We start from the raw sequence: 17,220 nt of genomic DNA, 5'->3' as shown, positions 1-17,220 counted from the left end.
AGGGAAGATCATGCAAATTCCTCCCCTACAAATACTTTGGTAAATTGCAAATCCTGCAGAAAGCTCATTTTGCCTACGGGAAAATGTCTGTGCAATGGAAAACTGGCAAGAGAAATCAACCTGAAAAGAATGAATTAACTTGACAGAATTACAGTAAAAGAGTCACACTGATCTGTACCGCACTTGCAAATGGACCTTGATGCTGACTTTTTAAATAAATTACCTTCCAGGTTTTTGGTCATTGCTTAAAGCAAACTTTTCTCTTTCCTTGATTATGTAAGTAAAAAGCAGTGCTGCTATTCATTTGGCCTTATTATATTAAAAATAGAAAATGTTCCCTGAATGACCGGTTGAGTTGGTTCACTTTAATTTCAAATTCTCTGAAACGCTGAAGATTGTAAGGTCATTTGCTTTTGGCCACTGCTAATCCCCAAATGACATATTAAGAATGGATCATGTATGAATGCAGAGAAAATCATGCAAATCAACATATTAATTATGTTACATTATGCATTGCAGAAAACTTTGAAGATTCTCCTTTTAAACAGGCAGTTAAATTGACGTATATAGATAGATCTTTTCCAAGCTGGTCTATCTTCAACCTGGCTCATGAGTTTTTTTAATAGGGCACCCATCACAGCTCTAGTTGACCCTATCCACCTAACTACTGGCTGTCTTCTCTGTCTTCTCTCTGTCTTTGTCTGTCTGTCTCTCTCTCTGCATTATATACACTTAGACTTAGACTTAGGTCTTCACATTATGCGTTCAAAATATGACAAAATTTGACTGTGCAATTTTAGCAAGTTTCAGGGACAAAAAAGACCTTTCTTCCTTAATGGGGTGGGAGGCTTTATTCTAATCCAGGGGCAGTTTTTGCCATAGCAGGGAAAGTTTGAAGCATTTTAAAAGCGTTTTATAGCATTTTAAAATAACCTTTTATAATTATTGCCAGGCAAGTACTATGGACTTTTAGGATTCATTTTTCCTTCCTCAAAGGAGCGATCTAAAGTAGTTATAAAAAAACCTAAGTTCAGTGGTTATGTGGTGAACAATGGTTGAGCCACTACATTTTCTTTCTGTTTGCTGTTCACTGGTTGCTGACTTCACAATCTCACCCACCCATATGTTACAGGATGAATAATTTATATCAGAAGCCATAAATATTTCAATCGCTCTCTTGTTTGCCTAGTGCATTTCTACATATCTATGTAAAATAGATTTTTGTCCTATATTGGCAATTCACCCTGTTGTCGTATAAGTTGTGGTTGCTGCTTTTATGCAGAAAGCTTGGTCGGTGACATTGGCAAAGGTAAGCACAAAGAAAGAAGAGGCAACCTTACACGCACCAGTGAACAGGGGATTTCTTTTTGCTTTTCGTATCTCTGACTGCCAGATGTGAGTGCTGGGATGGGGCTTGCTATTTTTCTGTAGGCTTTGTATTTAGAGCAAAAAGTGCACGTGAATGAACTGATTGTAATGTGGTCTATTGAGGATGGAAACAAAGTGGAATTAATAAGAAAAAAACAACATCTTTTTTCTCTTGCCAGATGAATAGATTAGATCAGTGGTAGTCAACCTGATCCCTACCGCCCACTAGTGGGCGTTCCAGCTTTCATGGTGGGCGGTAGGGGTTTTGTCAAATTGTCAAATTATAAATTTTATAAAGTAAAGTTACTTCCCTACTTTATAAATCACCATTGCTTCTAACCGGTGGGCAGTTAGAAAATTTTACTACTAACAGAGATACAAAAGTGGGCGGTAGGTTTAAAAAGGTTGACTACCCCTGGATTAGATAGTCAAAGCAAGAAAACATTATCTTTGAAATAATACTAAGAGGTCATGCTTTCCTCTCCCTAGCTGAAGATAATTGATAATATTGACCTAAAACAAGATTTTTTTGCGGGTACAGTTTGAATGTGGTTCTACTTAATCCAAAGAATCACTGAGTAATTCATAGATATGTGCTTTACTTCAGAGTTTCCTTACTTTGGCGATATTAAGATGGATGGACTCCACTCATCTTAAATTTGCCAAGGTTGAGGAACATTACTTGAATGATGTTTGAAAATACAGCTACAGGCCAACAAGAACTAAAGAAATACTGGTAGCTATACAACTGGGATGGGCAACCTTTTAGTGTCTAAGGAACACGCTTGCTGAATATTTTATGGCTGCAGACTGCACGGTGCAAGCTGACCCTGAAGCACTTACAATAAAAATGTAACAAATACATAAGAAAACAAGCAATTCCATCCAAACTGCTGCAAAGGTATTTTTAAAAGCTTAAAAGAATAAGAAAACAAAAATTAAAGGATCCCATTAAAATAGCAGATGGCTACAAACTTCAGACCTGCATGCTAATACTTCTTAATGTGAGACCATGGTATCTCTGCTAATTTGCTATGCACATTGCCTAAATCATAGTCTACAATAGGCAGGGATATAAGGATGCTTGCCCACTGGTTTATATAGCAAACCAAGTTTAGACCAAAGCTGGCTGAGGAACTCTGGGAGTTGAAGTCCACAAGTCTTTAAGGGACCAAGGTTGGACACCCCTGGTTTAGACCATAATGGTAATATGTGCACAAGGATGTCAGGACACATACTTCATCCTTACTATTTGGACCTCAGTTCCTAACAAAAGCCACAATTTTGTGTCATGAATTGTGATACCTCCATCTGCCCTCTGAGCTCTTTCTATACATAGTATCTGATACGGAATACTTTGAAAAATGGGAGGCTTCATCAGTTTTTTATTTTAAGATAATAAAAGGAAAATGTGCATATAATTGGTTAATTTTTGTGATCTGGTAAAAAAAAATGAGGACTTTAACAAAGATTATTTGTATGTCTGCTGTGTATTATTTTTACAATCCATATATAGACAAACTGTAAGATGGATCAGCATTATTATCTCCCATGCACAGATGTCTGGGTGCTTGACTTCCAGATAGTACATATGTGCCTTCAAAAAAAGCATTAAATATAGCATTAAAAACAAATGAATCTATTTGCAAAGATGTCAGTTGGAATGGCAGAATTAATTATTAAAGAAGAAAACAGTACATAGGACAGGGGAATAAAATTAGCCATGGATAGTGGCTAGTCAGAAAACATTTAATGATGTAAGATAAGCATTCTTGCACTGATAAGCTCCTGGATTTATTCAGTTCAGTCAGAATTCTGCCTACAAGATGATGTTCGTTCATCGTGTTCGAAGAGGACCTTGACATCTAACAGGTTGTGAACTGTCCACAATGTGTCTGCAGGTGGCTGGTAAGGCCCGTATGGGCATGAAATGTTCTGCCACATGTCAGTCAGACATGTGTGGGTACCATTATTGCAGCATTTGCAGCTCTGGCTTTGCGGAGTGCTTGCTTCTCTTGTGCTGTGGTTGTTCTTCTGTCCTTAGATGTCTGGCAGCCTTGGTGGATAAGCGTGCTCCCTGTCAATCGATCTTATTATAGGGTTTCCCAGGTGGTGGTGTCGCTATCCAGGGACTTGAAAGAGGCTTTCAATGTGTCTCTGTATTGTTTCCTTTGTCCCCTGTGCGATTGCCTTCCTTGAAAGAAGCTCACCATAGAGGAGCTGTTTAGGGATGCAATGGTCTGGAATCCTTGCAACATGGCCTGCCCAGCTTGTCTGGGCTTTCATCAGCAGGGTGTGAACTGATGGCAGGTTGCTCTGGAGAGGACTTCTGTGTCTGGCAACTTGTCCTGCCACCAGATCCTCAGAATTCTACGGAGGCTGGTCATGTGGAAGTGGTTCAATTGCCTCCTGTATAAAGTCCAAGTCTCACTGGGATACATCATGGTAGTTAGGGTAGTTCTGCCTACATGAAGGTGTATGGTGTTACATTTCCTCCAGTTCATCTCAGATTTAAACTGTATAAGGAAAAATCATTACAATTTATTTGTTCAATAATGATTTAAGATCAATGACATTGTGCCCCAAGAAGCTGAAATAATCTCTTTGGTTTCCAGACTTTGGAGCAGTGGTGAAATCCAAATTTTTTTTACTAACGGTTCTTTGGGCATGGCTTGGTGGGCGTGGTGTAGCTTGGTGGGAGTGGCAGGGGAAGGATACTGTAAAATCTCCATTCCCACCCCACTCCAGGGGAAGGTTACTGCAAAATCCCCATTCCCTCCCGATCAGCTGGGATTCGGGAGGCAGAGAATAGATAGAGGTGAGGCCTGTCAGAGGTGGTATTTACCGGTTCTTTGAACTACTCAAAATTTCCACTACCAGTTCTCCAGAACTGGTCAGAAGCTGCTGAATACCACCTCTGTTCTCATCCAATAAGTTTCTGTAGCTCATAAAGAAGAGATCTTGAAGAAAAGCTGTTGAAAAAGAGAGTTGAAGAAGCTTCTTAGATGAGAAGTGAAACTTCTTCAAAGAAAAATGAGAAAGTCCAATTGCCTCTTGAAAAAGCACTTTGGGACAACCATGACCTGGGTCACTGAGAATCTCTATAAATAGCTATACAATTAGGTAATTGGTTCCATTCATTCATTTAACTTTGTTTTTATTAAAGAATGAGTTACCCTTAATGCAGGAGTTAGTACATAAAGTTCCCTGGTGACTTTTCATCTAATTGCTAGCTAAAACCAAATATCAGTACTGTTAGCTTGTTATTTCACTTGTTGGACATTCAGTTGTATGCCAACGTTTAGGCAATGTTGGATAATAAAACTGTCCCAGGAAACTCCTCACCTACTCAGTGGTGGGTTTCAAAATCTTTTACTAGTGGGTGTGGCTTGGTGGGTGTGGTATGGTATGGCTTGGTGGGTGTGACTTGGAGGTGTGGCAGGGGAGGATACTGCAAAATCCCCATTTTCTCCCGATTAGCTGGGACTTGGGAGGCAGAAAATGGATGGGGCAGGGCCAGTCAGAATTTTTACTACCAGTTCTCCAAACTAGTCAAAATTTCCCCTACTGGTTCTCCAGAACTGTCAGAACCTACTGAAACCCACCTCTGCACCTACTTCTATAAGAAGGCTCTTTTCCCTAGCCCATATAGATGTTCTCCTTACCCTTACTGAGCATGCGCAAGATGGCGGCGTAGTAGAGACGGTGCAGGGGAGTGGTGGTCTTCTCCTGGCCGGGCTGGACAGCAGGGGGGCTTTTGGACAGCATTGCCCCCTTCCCGGCTGAAGTAACACCTTGTTGGCCCGAAGAGAGGCTTTTTTGCCCTCGGGAGGAGTTGGGCTGACCGGGATGAGGCTGAATGCGGGCGGCGATTGTGAACTCGGTGAGCTCGGTGGGCCCGATTGGGGCGGCGGCTGGCACCAGTGTTTTTTTGGCCAGTGGAACCCTGCGGAGCTCTGTCAGTCCTGCGGAGCCTGTGTTGGTTTGGTCGGTGTTGGGGGCAATGGCTGGTGTTTTCGGCTGCCTGCGATGGCGGCGGCGGCAGTGGCGCCTTTATGGCGATGGCGACGGCGATGGCGACGGCGGTGGGGCTGTTTCCTCCCCCATGGACCTCCGTGGTGCCTTGGGGGCTCTCCTGGTGGTTCCCTGAGCAGTGCTTGAAGCCTTTTTTGGCAGCGTGCTAATGTTGGGCGGCGTCCCACGATGGCGACTGCTCCCCCTTCCCCTCCTGGAACTTTTTCCTGAGCCCCAGGTGGCTGACTGGGGATTGTTGGTTGGGACTGGCGGCGATGGTGTCTCTCCGATGGCGGTGGGCGCGGTTGGCGCGGCCTTGGCTGGCGGCGGCTGCAGTGGTGATCTCCCACCCCATGTCAATACTGTGCTATCTTAGTTCCCCCCGGATCCTCACCATCTCCATTATCATCGTTAAGAACTCCCGTTTCCAGCCAGTGTTCTGTCTAGCCATTGCACCATCTTTTAACATCTTGATTAACCAGGATTCCGCCATTCTTCAGGATTCCCGTGATGTACTCGTCAAAACAACTTCTTGCACCATGAGATAACCCCCTCTCGCAGATTTGGCCTTCCTTTCTATCGAGGGCCTACCTTGATGACGGATTTTGGAATCCCAAGAGGTGGCATGCAGCTAAGAAAGGGTTAAGGGGTTTTTTAAATGTGTTTTTACATAAATTTTTAACTAAATCAACCAAAGGGTTTTTAAGGGGTGGGTTGGGTGGGTGGGGACACCCACAGGGGGTTAGGTTGGTCCTTTCTAAGGTTTGCGGTTTGGAGGTCTCTGAAATGGAGGCAAAGGATGAGGCTAAGACTCAACCATGTATGGGCATTTCCATCGGCACGGTACGAGGGAGGGGCAGATACGGCGGAAGCGGGGGCTCATATCATGTTCGGGGAGTGCGCGCTCACTGTTTGCGAGCAATTGCGCACTCTGGGCCCCCAGGCTTTACTGGTTCCCCGAGTGGTTGTATTCCCTGGAACCTGGACCTTCGGCAGATGCTCTGCAATGCCAGGTCCGTTATGAATAAAGCCCCCCTCATAGCCGATCTTATTCAAGAGGGGAGTGCAGACCTGATGGACATTTCGGAGACTTCGTTGGGCGCAGAAGGGGGGGTTCCCCTTGCTGAGATGTGCCCACCAGGCTTCCGTGCATTCCATCAGCCGAGGGCCCAGGGTAGGGGTGGGGGGGTAGCGGTTGTTATAAACGAGGGTCTAGAACTGAGGGACGTCACTGTCCCGCAGATTGCCGGTTGTGAATCCCTCCTTGTGAAGTGGGGCCATGGGGTGCAGGTGGGCGTGCTGTTTGCGTACCTGGCTCCTTGCTACGTAACAGCAGCCCTGTCCGAGCTGTTGGAGATGATAGCCGGGATGGCGGTTGAGACCCCCAGACTTATGGTTATGGGGGATTTCAACCTGCCGTCGGCGGGCGAATCACATTGGAGGTAACACTCTGGACTTGATTTTTGTCTCGGGACAGTGGCTTAATGATCTGGAGTTAGGGAATCTAATTTCTAAACCCCTGTCATGGTCAGATCATTTACTCCTTCAGCTAGACTTTCGAACCGCTGCACCACACCACAGGGAGACGGAGCCGATTCGATGGTTCCCTCCCAGGTGCCTGATGGACCCAGAGAGGTTTCTGATGGAGCTTGGGCCATTTCCCGGAGAATTAACTCACGGCTCAGCCGAAGAACTGGTGGCTGCCTGGGAAGAGGCAGGGCTTTGGACCGCGTTGTGCCTTTGCGGCCTCTGACCCGGCGCCGAACTCGACCAGCTCCTTGATATAACGAGGAGATGAGAGAGATGAAGCGCCGGAAAATACGCCTAGAGAGTGTTTGGAGGTCCAGCCACTCCGAATCCGACCGAACACTAGTGAGGTCTTATATTCAGACCTACCTAGTGGCGATAAGAATGGCAAAACATAACTATTTTTCTGCTCTTATTTCATTGGCAGATAATCACCCAGCCACCCTGTTTAGGGTGACCTGCTCCCTGCTTACGCAGGAGGCTCAGGAGGACCCCTTGCAGGGGCGTGCTGAGGATTTTGTACAGTATCTGTCCGATAAAATCGCTTGGATCCGGGACGGACTGGACACTGATTGGATAGATTTGGGCAGGATGGCAGGGATGGGCCTTGTGGATATTACCTGGGCTGAGTTTGACTCTGTGACTCTCGATGACATGGACAGGTTGTTGGGTAGGCTGAATCCCACCACATGTTTATTGGACCCGTGTCCCTCCTGGTTGGTACTGGCCACACGGGAGGTTACACGAGGCTGGCTCCTGGGAGTTACCAACGCTTCTTTGATGGGGGGCATTTTCCCCACCGCCTTGAAAGAGGCGGTGGTGAGGCCCCCTCCTCAAGAAGCCTTCCCTGGACCCAGCTGTATTGGCAAACTATCGTCCAGTCTCCAACCTTCGCTTTTTGGCGAAGGTTGTTGAGAGTGTGGTGGCATATCAGCTTCCCCAATACCTGGAGGAAACTGTCTAGACCGTTCCAATCCGGCTTCAGACCTGGATACAGCATGGAGATGGCTTTGATCACGTTGGTGGATGACCTCTGGAGGGCTCGGGACAGGGGATGTTCCTCTGTCCTGGTCCTTTTAGATCTCTCAGCGGCTTTTGATACCATCGACCATGGTATCCTGGTTGGAGGGATTGGGGGTGGGGGGCACCGTTTATCGGTGGTTCTCCTCCTATCTCTCAGACCGTTCGCAGACGGTGTTGGCAGGGGGGCAGAGATTGACCTCGAGGTGCCTCACTTGTGGGGTGCCACAGGGGTCGATTCTCTTGCCTCTCCTGTTCAACATCTACATGAGGCCGCTGGGTGAGGTTATCCGTGGTTTCGGGTGGAATACCATCTGTACGCTGATGATACTCAGCTGTACATTTCCACCCCGAACCACTCCAACAAAGTCGTCGAGGTGATGGCCCAGTGTCTTGAGGCCGTGCGAGTCTGGATGGGGAGGAACAGGCTCCAGCTCAACCCCTCCAAGACAGAGTGGCTGTGGGTTCCGGCGTCCCGGTACAGTCAGCTTACGCCATCGCTGACTGTTGGGGGTGAAGTATTGACCCCCAGGGGGAGGGTGCGCAACTTGGGCGTTCTCCTGGACGATCGGCTGTCCTTAGAGGAACATTTGATGGCCGTCGCCAGGGGAGCATTTTATCAGGTTCGCCTGATTCACCAGTTGCGCTCCTTCCTAGACCGGGACTCCTTACGCACGGTCACTCACGCCCTCGTTACTTCCCGCCTGGACTATTGCAAGGCTCTCTACATGGGGCTCCCCTTGAAGAGCACCAGAAGGCTCCAGCTAGTCCAGAATGCAACTGCGCGGGTGATAGAGGGAACACCTCTAATAATTTTAGGGCCATGATAGCTCAGGCTGTTAAGAAGCCTGTTATTAGAACACAGAGCCTGCAATTACTGCAGGTTCAAGCCCGGCCCAAGGTTGACTCAGCCTTCCATCCTTTATAAGGTAGGTAAGTAGGTAAGGTAGGTAAAATGAGGACCCAGATTGTTGGGGGGGCAATAAGCTGACTTTGTAAAAAATATACAAATAGAATGAGACTATTGCCTTATACACTGTAAGCCGCCCTGAGTCTTCGGAGAAGGGCAAGATATAAATGTAAACAAAAAAAAAAAACCCTCGTTGCTCACATATAACACCTATCCTGTGCGGCCTGCACTGGCTGCCGGTAGCCTTCCGGGTGCAATTCAAGGTGCTGGTTATCACATTTAAAGCGCTCCATGGCTTAGGACCGGGCTATTTACGAGACCGCCTTCTGCCACCAATAGCCTCCCAACGACCTGTGCGCTCCCACAGAGTGGGCCTTCTCAGGGTGCTGTTGACCAAACAATGTCGGTTGGCGGTCCCCAGGGGGAGAGCCTTCTCTGTGGCGGCACTGGCCCTTTGGAATGAGCTGCCTCCGGGGTTACGCCAACTCCCCGACCTCCGGACCTTCAAACGTGAATTGAAGACTTTATTATTTCATTGTGCGGGACTGGCCTAAGCATAATTTTAAATTGTAATTTTAAATGGGTTTTATGTCGGTCTAGGACTGTTTTAGTTTTGATTCGACCTATTTAAATATTTGTTTTTAATTCTGTTTTAAACTTGTTGTTTGTATTTTGGGTTTTAAATATGGCTGTAAACCGCCCTGAGTCCTTCGGGAGAAGGGTGGTATAGAAATTAAATTATAAATAAAATAAATAAATAAAATAAATAAAATAACAACTGGTTAATATGCCAACCTTCCACATGAAGATAAGTTTGCATTTGCTGAAACATAATGGTTGATTCAGTTTTGCACATCTCATTGGTGATCAAAGCTAATACATCCATTCTTGAATCTTGACTCATCCATTCATCCACAACACTTCTCACTTACACTCAATCAAACAGCCACTCTCCCCTCTCCCTAAAAACAAGCAGATTCATTCATGAGGTGAGCTGGAGCGCCCGCCTCCCTGCAGTCACATGATTCACTCACTCTTGGATTGTAAACAAACAAATAAATAGATTGTGCAACATTAAGCTGTATAATTGTAGTTAGTCACCTATTCAAACTTGCTTGCAATAGAAACTTTTAGAGATCGTAAATGTTCCCAGAGAATCTTGAATTTATGTGAACTGTCCTCTGTATGTTCCAAATGCAGATGCACAGCTGCAATTTTAAATACTTTCTGCTTATTTGCAAGCAGACTCTTAGTTTGTGTTACTTTACTTTTATACCCAGATATTACTACCTTCTTTCAGCAGTTATGTTTTTTTATTAAAAACAACAACACTTATTACTAATAGTTGTGATGGGAATGTCTCTTCCAGTTGCCTCTTCTTTTGAGATCAAGCTGTAGGCAATTAAAAATAAGAATGATCCATCGATGTTCTACACTCTAGAGAAAGTTCTTTCCAAATCAGCATTACTGTCAAAACATATAATAACCATCAGATTTAATCCACCACAGAGACCAAATAAAAATAAAAATAAACCAAAACACATTACATAATATTGCTAGACAGTTTATTCTTCCAGGTCTTTTGAACTGTTACTATTGTGTTTATCTGCTATTATCTTCTTATCATGCTACATTGTACCAGTATTGTTTGATTTATCAATTCTACAAGTGAAGAATATAGTCAGTTAATCTTAACACATGTAGCTTGTGCACACATGTAATGAAACAAAATGGGGGAAATCTTGCTAGGCATTCATTATCACCAAACACGCAGAAATTAAGCTCACAAATCGAGCTAAATTAATAGGGATTTGTTTAGTTTTGGCTCATATTGGGCAAAGTCAGTCATTATTGTATATTAATTATGGTTTATGGCTTTTCTAGATCCAGCCTTTTCTGTTTTTTTTCATGCAGTAGAAGTGGATGACTTTTATATTTAGCTGCCTCAGCTATATGTGATATGACCTGCAGTACCTTTTCTATTCAAGCAATTACTTTTAATTGGAGTTGGGAATGAAAATGAGTGTTGCAGTGAAAGAGTAAGTATGTATTTTCTAAAGAAATATTCTCCATGGCACACTGTCTGAATATTAACAGCTTAATATAACTTGAACTTTTTTCTTCAGGAAAAAGAAAGGTTAGCTTTTAAAGTATAGCTGCATTACAGTATATTGTCTGCATATGCCCTGATAAGCTTTATGCTCCATGGAATTTGATTCAGAACCAATGTGTCAGAAATTGTGCAAGGTAAAGTAACCATTAATGTTTGCTGAATGCTTTGGCGTATGTTATAATTTTATTGACCAAAATAGCATGTTTTACAGAAGCTTTCATTTGAGGTTTTGTGCTTCATATTCCAAGATACCAACACAAAAGAGTATTTGTAGCTCAGGGTTGAACTGTGGGGTCCTTGGTACTTTCTGAGATTGGTTATTTTCTTGCAGATATTTAATTATTGGCACATATGTATGCATTGTTGGCACATATGTATGCATTATGCATTATTTTTATATAATTACATAAGCATATTTTTGCCAATGTAACTTCAGAAAAATTACTTTCTTTTCATATCTTCTTTGCCAATGGTTCTAATGCTAATAAAAATAGAGAAGGGAAGAAGAAGGAAACCTTGGCTTGTTTCCTTGTTATATTTGTATGATAAAAATCAATTTATTAGCATGTTGGCTTTGTCTTCAGGTGAGAAAACCTAGGTTTTATTTTATCTTGTTGATAGTAATTTAATATTTCTTATGTTATCCTTCATATAGCCCATATTTGTCCCATTTTTGGGACAAATCCAGTCTCATCAATATGTATTAGATGTGTTAAAAGGCCATTTGATCTCTTTGCATCTCTTTAATTTTATGTAGCCATAAAACAGTCTAATATTCTTTATTCAATAGATAGGCCTATATGACTTAGTATGAGTTGGATCATTTCTCTCTGCATAAATGAAAGGAATGAAAGCCTCTTGCCACAAGGAATGGAGTCCTTGCCATTGTTGCATCTCATTACCCGCCTAGATGAGCAGGCTGTTCTTGCAGTGGTCAACCAGTTGCATAAGGACGTCCACTTGTCTCCCTGCAAACAGATGGTTTCAGACAGTTGCACTGCCATCTAATAGCCATTGATCCCCAGGTGATTAGCAATAACTAAGCCAACTTTATCTTTTTACATTCTGACTAAACATCATATACCATGCTTGATTTATTATAATTATTATTATAATCAGCTGTGTTCATAAAAGTAAAAGTAAAGGTAAAGGCTTACCCTGTGGAATTGTGTTCAACTCTAGGGGGCAGTGGCCATCTCTGTTTCTTAGCTGACGGAGTCTGAAGACATTTCTGTGCTCATGTGACCAGCGGGACTATATGCCAAGGCACACAAAATGCTGTTGTCTTCCCACCAAAGTGGTACCTATTTATCTACTTACATTTGCATGTTTTCAAACTGCTAGGTGGGGATACAATATGCTAAATGTAACACCATGGTATAGAAGAGATAATGGCTATGATCAAAGAAGCCTCTTTATGACTATATTTACACACATTATCGGGTAAATTTAGGGCTACCAGAAACATTTACTATTAAAACATGACTATTAATAATTAATATATCAGGTTTGTGTGGTGTTTTATTTTTTAGCATATGGCCAGGGATCACCGAGATGGGTGGCTACCTCTGTAAAAGAAATTTTTTGGGACGGTGTTATCTTTACCTGGGGGATGCCTGCATGCCAGTAGGCAATTGGGGGGGAGGCTCCTTTCTTATCCCTAAGTGGTTTATTCGCTCACGGGAATCGAGATACCCACCTCAGTGATGTGCAGGCCCCGCTTCATTACCATGTAAGCCACTGCGGCCCCCAATCTATCAGGTGAAAATTATTAGCTTCACATTACTCAATGAAATTCAGTGGTTGAAAAAAACTGAAGTCTCGGTCATTTTTAATGTCTCTAAAATTAAATAGAATGAATGGTTATTAAAATGCATGTTATGCATTGTTTTGTACGTTTGATATCCACTTTTTGTAGTTCTCATTGTGTGCTGCTGTTGAGATTATTTTAACAACATAGTAAGAAGCACAAACTATTTAGTGATTTGAAGGTCACAGCTAGCTTTTTAAGCTGGTCCCACCATAGTAGAAGTTTCTTTTCTCAGTTTGAATCTTTTACCGGAACCCACTTTCAATCATGTTTCTCCCGCAGTCTAGTAATTGCAGTAATAAATAAGCTGCAACCTATTGATTTACAGCTAAAGCTTTCATACAAGCAAGGACTATTACCCAAACTCTTTAGTCATGCAACCCAAGTAGAATATAGAATTATGTCTACTAAGAAATGGATTTCTAATTGCTCTCTGATTCATAAAAGGACATTAAGAAATAAAACAGCTGATTAGGCTATTTGGAAAAAGATTTTATGCCTTACATGCAAAGCTGAACTTTCCCAAAAAAGTATGATTTTTTTTTAATGAGAATGGAAGTTTAGACATTTTATATGAGAATTGAAAAAAGTGGAGACCATTAAGCCTAAGTAAAAGACCATTAGACCATTAAGCATAAGTAAAAATTATTTCACTAGCAGGAAATATTGCCAGATCCAGGCTGAAAATATCACAACACCATGGAAGAGAAATTTTGAATAAGCTGCCATTGCTTGCCTGAATGTGCTTGATGTGACTATGAAGTACATCTTGGATTGTTTAAAATGACATTGGCTTATATCATACTAAGGGAAAATAAACTGTAAGACAGTTTTGTCATTATAAAATATTAATATAAATTAAAGAATCAAGGAAGGGACTAAAGAATCCTTTGGGATCTTCAAAGGTGAAAAGACTGTTTCTCTACTACCTTTAACACTTTTCTGTTATTCCATTCAGCTATATTGGCTAACAGAAACGTCTTTTTTACTAGAACTGTGGATTACTTTGAAATAAATTAAACAAAGGAGCAGGAAAAAATACAATACAATACAAATAAAACATAATCCTTATAATTTCATGAATAATATTTGGAACAGCTACACCTAGGAAGTTGTTCACTATCAAATACATTAAACATAGCTATTTATTTATACTGGAGTCTTTACTAGATGATGATAGACTGAAAAATGAGAGATGTTATTTTTGTCCTTTTCCTCCTCCTCCATGATTGAGATACTTATTTTTCTTTTTATTGAAGAGATTATATATTTTTTAAAAAAATTTGAATTTATATCCCGCCCTTCCCCGAAGACTCAGGGCAGCTTACATTGTGTTAAGCAATAGTCTTCATCCATTTGTATATTATATACAAAGTCAACTTTTATTGCGCCCAACAATCTGGGTCCTCATTTTACCTACCTTATAAAGGATGGAAGGCTGAGTCAACCTTGGGCCTGGTGGGACTTGAACTTGCAGTAATTGCAAGCAGCTGTGTTAATAACAGACTGCTTAGTCTGTTGAGCCACCAGAGGCCCTTTTGGGAGAGTTCCACACTTCCAGATTTGCAGCTATAAACATGTATCACTGATGTTTTTGAAAGAATGGTCTTTCGTGTTCAGAAAACAAAACTGGATTTGAAATATAGAGTAAGGTTGTTTCCTAGGCAGCATTTTTCTTTAGCATTCCTTTAAGTCAGAGGTGTCAAACCCACGTCGACATGGTGTCATCACGTGAAATATCATGACTTTTCCCCCATTCACTAAACCAGATGTGGGTGTGGCCAGCGCATGATGCATCTAGCCTGCAGACTGCGAGTTTGACACCCCTGCTTTAAGATGAGGAGGGAAAAGCAAAGGGAAGTCTATGGTCTAGCAGAATTAGGAGTGATGGATAGCAATGTTCAGGATGCAGGAGGAAGTAGTAACTGAGCTCCATTGACCTAACAAATAGAGAGAGAGAGTGTGTGTGTATGTGTATCTTAAGTGCTAAAAGTTGGTCATACTGAACCCATCACCTGAAGTCCTTTATATTGGAAATGCTAGGGATTTGACCTAGAACTTTCTACACAAAGAATAAATACAATAAATAATTGTAGGTCCTTTTCAAACCATTGTTGGACCTATTTCCAAAGAACTGTTTTTTCCCCATTAAGTGAAGGCATGTAGTTACAGCTAGCATTTTTATCCTTGAAAGGAATCTTTCAACCTTTCTTTTAACTTTATCCACATATTGCAGGGGATGTGAGAAGATTATGGCTTCCAAGATGTATTGTGCAGACAACCTTATAAGTTTTGTGAATGATTTGAGAAGAAATACTTGCATTTAGGGAGTCGCAAATCAAAATATACCACGTTTTAAAAGGAAAAAACAAAAGCAGTCAATAAGTTATTTTGTTCTTAAGCAGGTCCGCTGTAGTGGAATGGTTGAATTTGTAGCCAAATTAACAGCAGCTTTACAACAAATTACTGCTTCCTGGCAGAAACTAGTAGATTGCTCTAGTTTACGATAACACCTGCCTCTACAATCTAAAGCTGAAACTTAAATTTGATCTGACAGTTGTCTGCTTTTATACCCCTTTACAGGTTACTTTTATTACTAAAAGCTGTATGGAAAAAGCAGGGTAAATTGGTGGGTGGAAAAGCAGAGGGCAGCAGCAATTATTCTTTGCTGACTTTTCAGAATTGCACTGGTGCTGCTTAAGAATAAAACATAAAAATAATTTCCTACATCTAGGTACTGACATATCAAGTAGAAATGAATTCTGCAAACTGTGCATTTAGGCAAATTGAAATATCACCAATAATCTCTTAAACAAACAAAGCTGCAACAGAAACCATCCACCCAGAAACAAGTAAGCCAACTACCACCTAATGATTAAATTATACAATGACACTAACTAAAACCCTCTTGTTTTAAGGCTTAACAAGTACTGTATTGCCAATATACTTTCAAGCATATAAATCATATAACCTAAGCTCTCCTAGTGAAATTGTGCTTAATGAGAAAAATATTAAATCATATGTTTTCTATATTTCAGAGCAAATGTTCCCTTTGTTTTTCAGCCATCTTAACAATTAAAAGATCAACAAGGCATTCAGAAAAAAAGATCTGTTCCATTTTATGAATGATTCTTTCCTTTTGTCAGAATGGAAGACTATATGTTGGCAAGCAAGAGCTTAATGAAAGATTACAATAATCCAAGCGAGAGGTAGCAGTGCGTGAGTGACTGTGCACAAGGCATCCCGATCAAGGAAGGCGCAACTGCGAACCAGGCGAACCTGGTGGAAGGCCCCCTGGAGACGGCCGTCAGATGATCTTCAAGCGACAGCCGCTCATCCAGGAGGACCCTAAGTTGCGCACCCTATCCTTTGGGGCCAATAACTCGCCTCCAACAGTCAGCTGCAGCTGCAGCTGACTGAATCGAGATGCCGGCATCCACAGCCACTCCGTCTTGGAGGATTGAGCTTGAGCCTGTTTCTCCCCATCCAGACCCGTCGGCTTCCAAACACCGGGACAGCACTTCAACAACTTCATTGGGGTGACCTGGGGTGGAGAAGTACAGCTGAGTGTCATCAGCGTACTGATGGTACTTCACCCCAAAGCCACTAATGATCTCACCCAGCGGCTTCATGTAGATGTTGAACAGAAGGCGAGAGAATCGACCCCTGCGGCACCCCACAAGTGAGGGCCCTCGCGGTCGACCTCTGCCCTCCTGTCAACACCGTCTGCGACCGGTCGGAGAGATAGGAGGAGAACCACCGATAAGCGGTGCCTCCACTCCCAATCCCCCAGCCGGCGCAGCAGATACCATGGTCGATGGTATCAAAAGCCGCTGAGAGGTCTAATAGGACCAGGGCAGAGGAATAACCCCTGTCCCTGGCCCTCCAGAGATCATCCACCAATGCGGCCAAAGCTGTCTCCGTGCTGTAACCGGGTCGGAAGCCGGACTGGAGCAGGTCTAGATAGACGGATTCTTCCAGGTATTGGGGTAGCTGACGCGCCACAGCACTCTCTACAACCTTCGCAACAAAGCGAAGGTTGGAGACTCGATAATTTCCCAAAATAGCCGGGTCCAAAGAGGGCTTCTTAAGGAGGGTCTCACCACCGCCTCTTTCAAGGCGGCAGGGAAAACCCCTTCCAACAAAGAAGCATTTATAATCCTCTGGAGCCAGCCTCGTGTCACCTCCTGAGTGGCCAGCACCAGCCAGGAAGGACACGGATCCAATAAACATGTAGTGGCGCGGAGCCTCCCCAACAACCTGTCCACGTCCTCGGGAGCCACAGGGTCAAATTCATCCCAAACAGACTCAACAAGACGTGCCTCCTCTCCCTCGCTTGGATCATCCCAATTTCGGTCCAGACCATCCCGGAGCTGAGCGATTTTGTCATATAGATAACCACTAAACTCCTCGGCACGTCCCTGTAACGGGTCATCCCGCACCTCCTGATGAAGGAGG

At 43.0% G+C, this 17,220-nt stretch overlaps 1 long non-coding RNA gene across 1 annotated transcript; it reads left to right on the top strand.

Annotated features, from left to right (window-relative positions):
• Window positions 1–1,269: 1,269 nt before the first annotated feature.
• On the top strand, window positions 1,270–15,949 carry LOC131200905 (uncharacterized). The gene is made up of 4 exons (XR_009155724.1): window positions 1,270–1,309; window positions 10,757–10,878; window positions 12,135–12,252; window positions 15,826–15,949. It is a non-coding gene; the product is annotated as an uncharacterized LOC131200905 (long non-coding RNA).
• The last annotated feature ends 1,271 nt before the right edge of the window (window positions 15,950–17,220 follow it).

Source organism: Ahaetulla prasina, chromosome 6 (assembly GCF_028640845.1).
Source record: "Ahaetulla prasina isolate Xishuangbanna chromosome 6, ASM2864084v1, whole genome shotgun sequence".
Classification (NCBI taxonomy): Eukaryota; Metazoa; Chordata; class Lepidosauria; order Squamata; family Colubridae; genus Ahaetulla; species Ahaetulla prasina.
The sequence above is the reverse complement of the archived record's forward strand: the minus strand, read 5'-3'. Positions and strand labels throughout refer to the sequence as shown.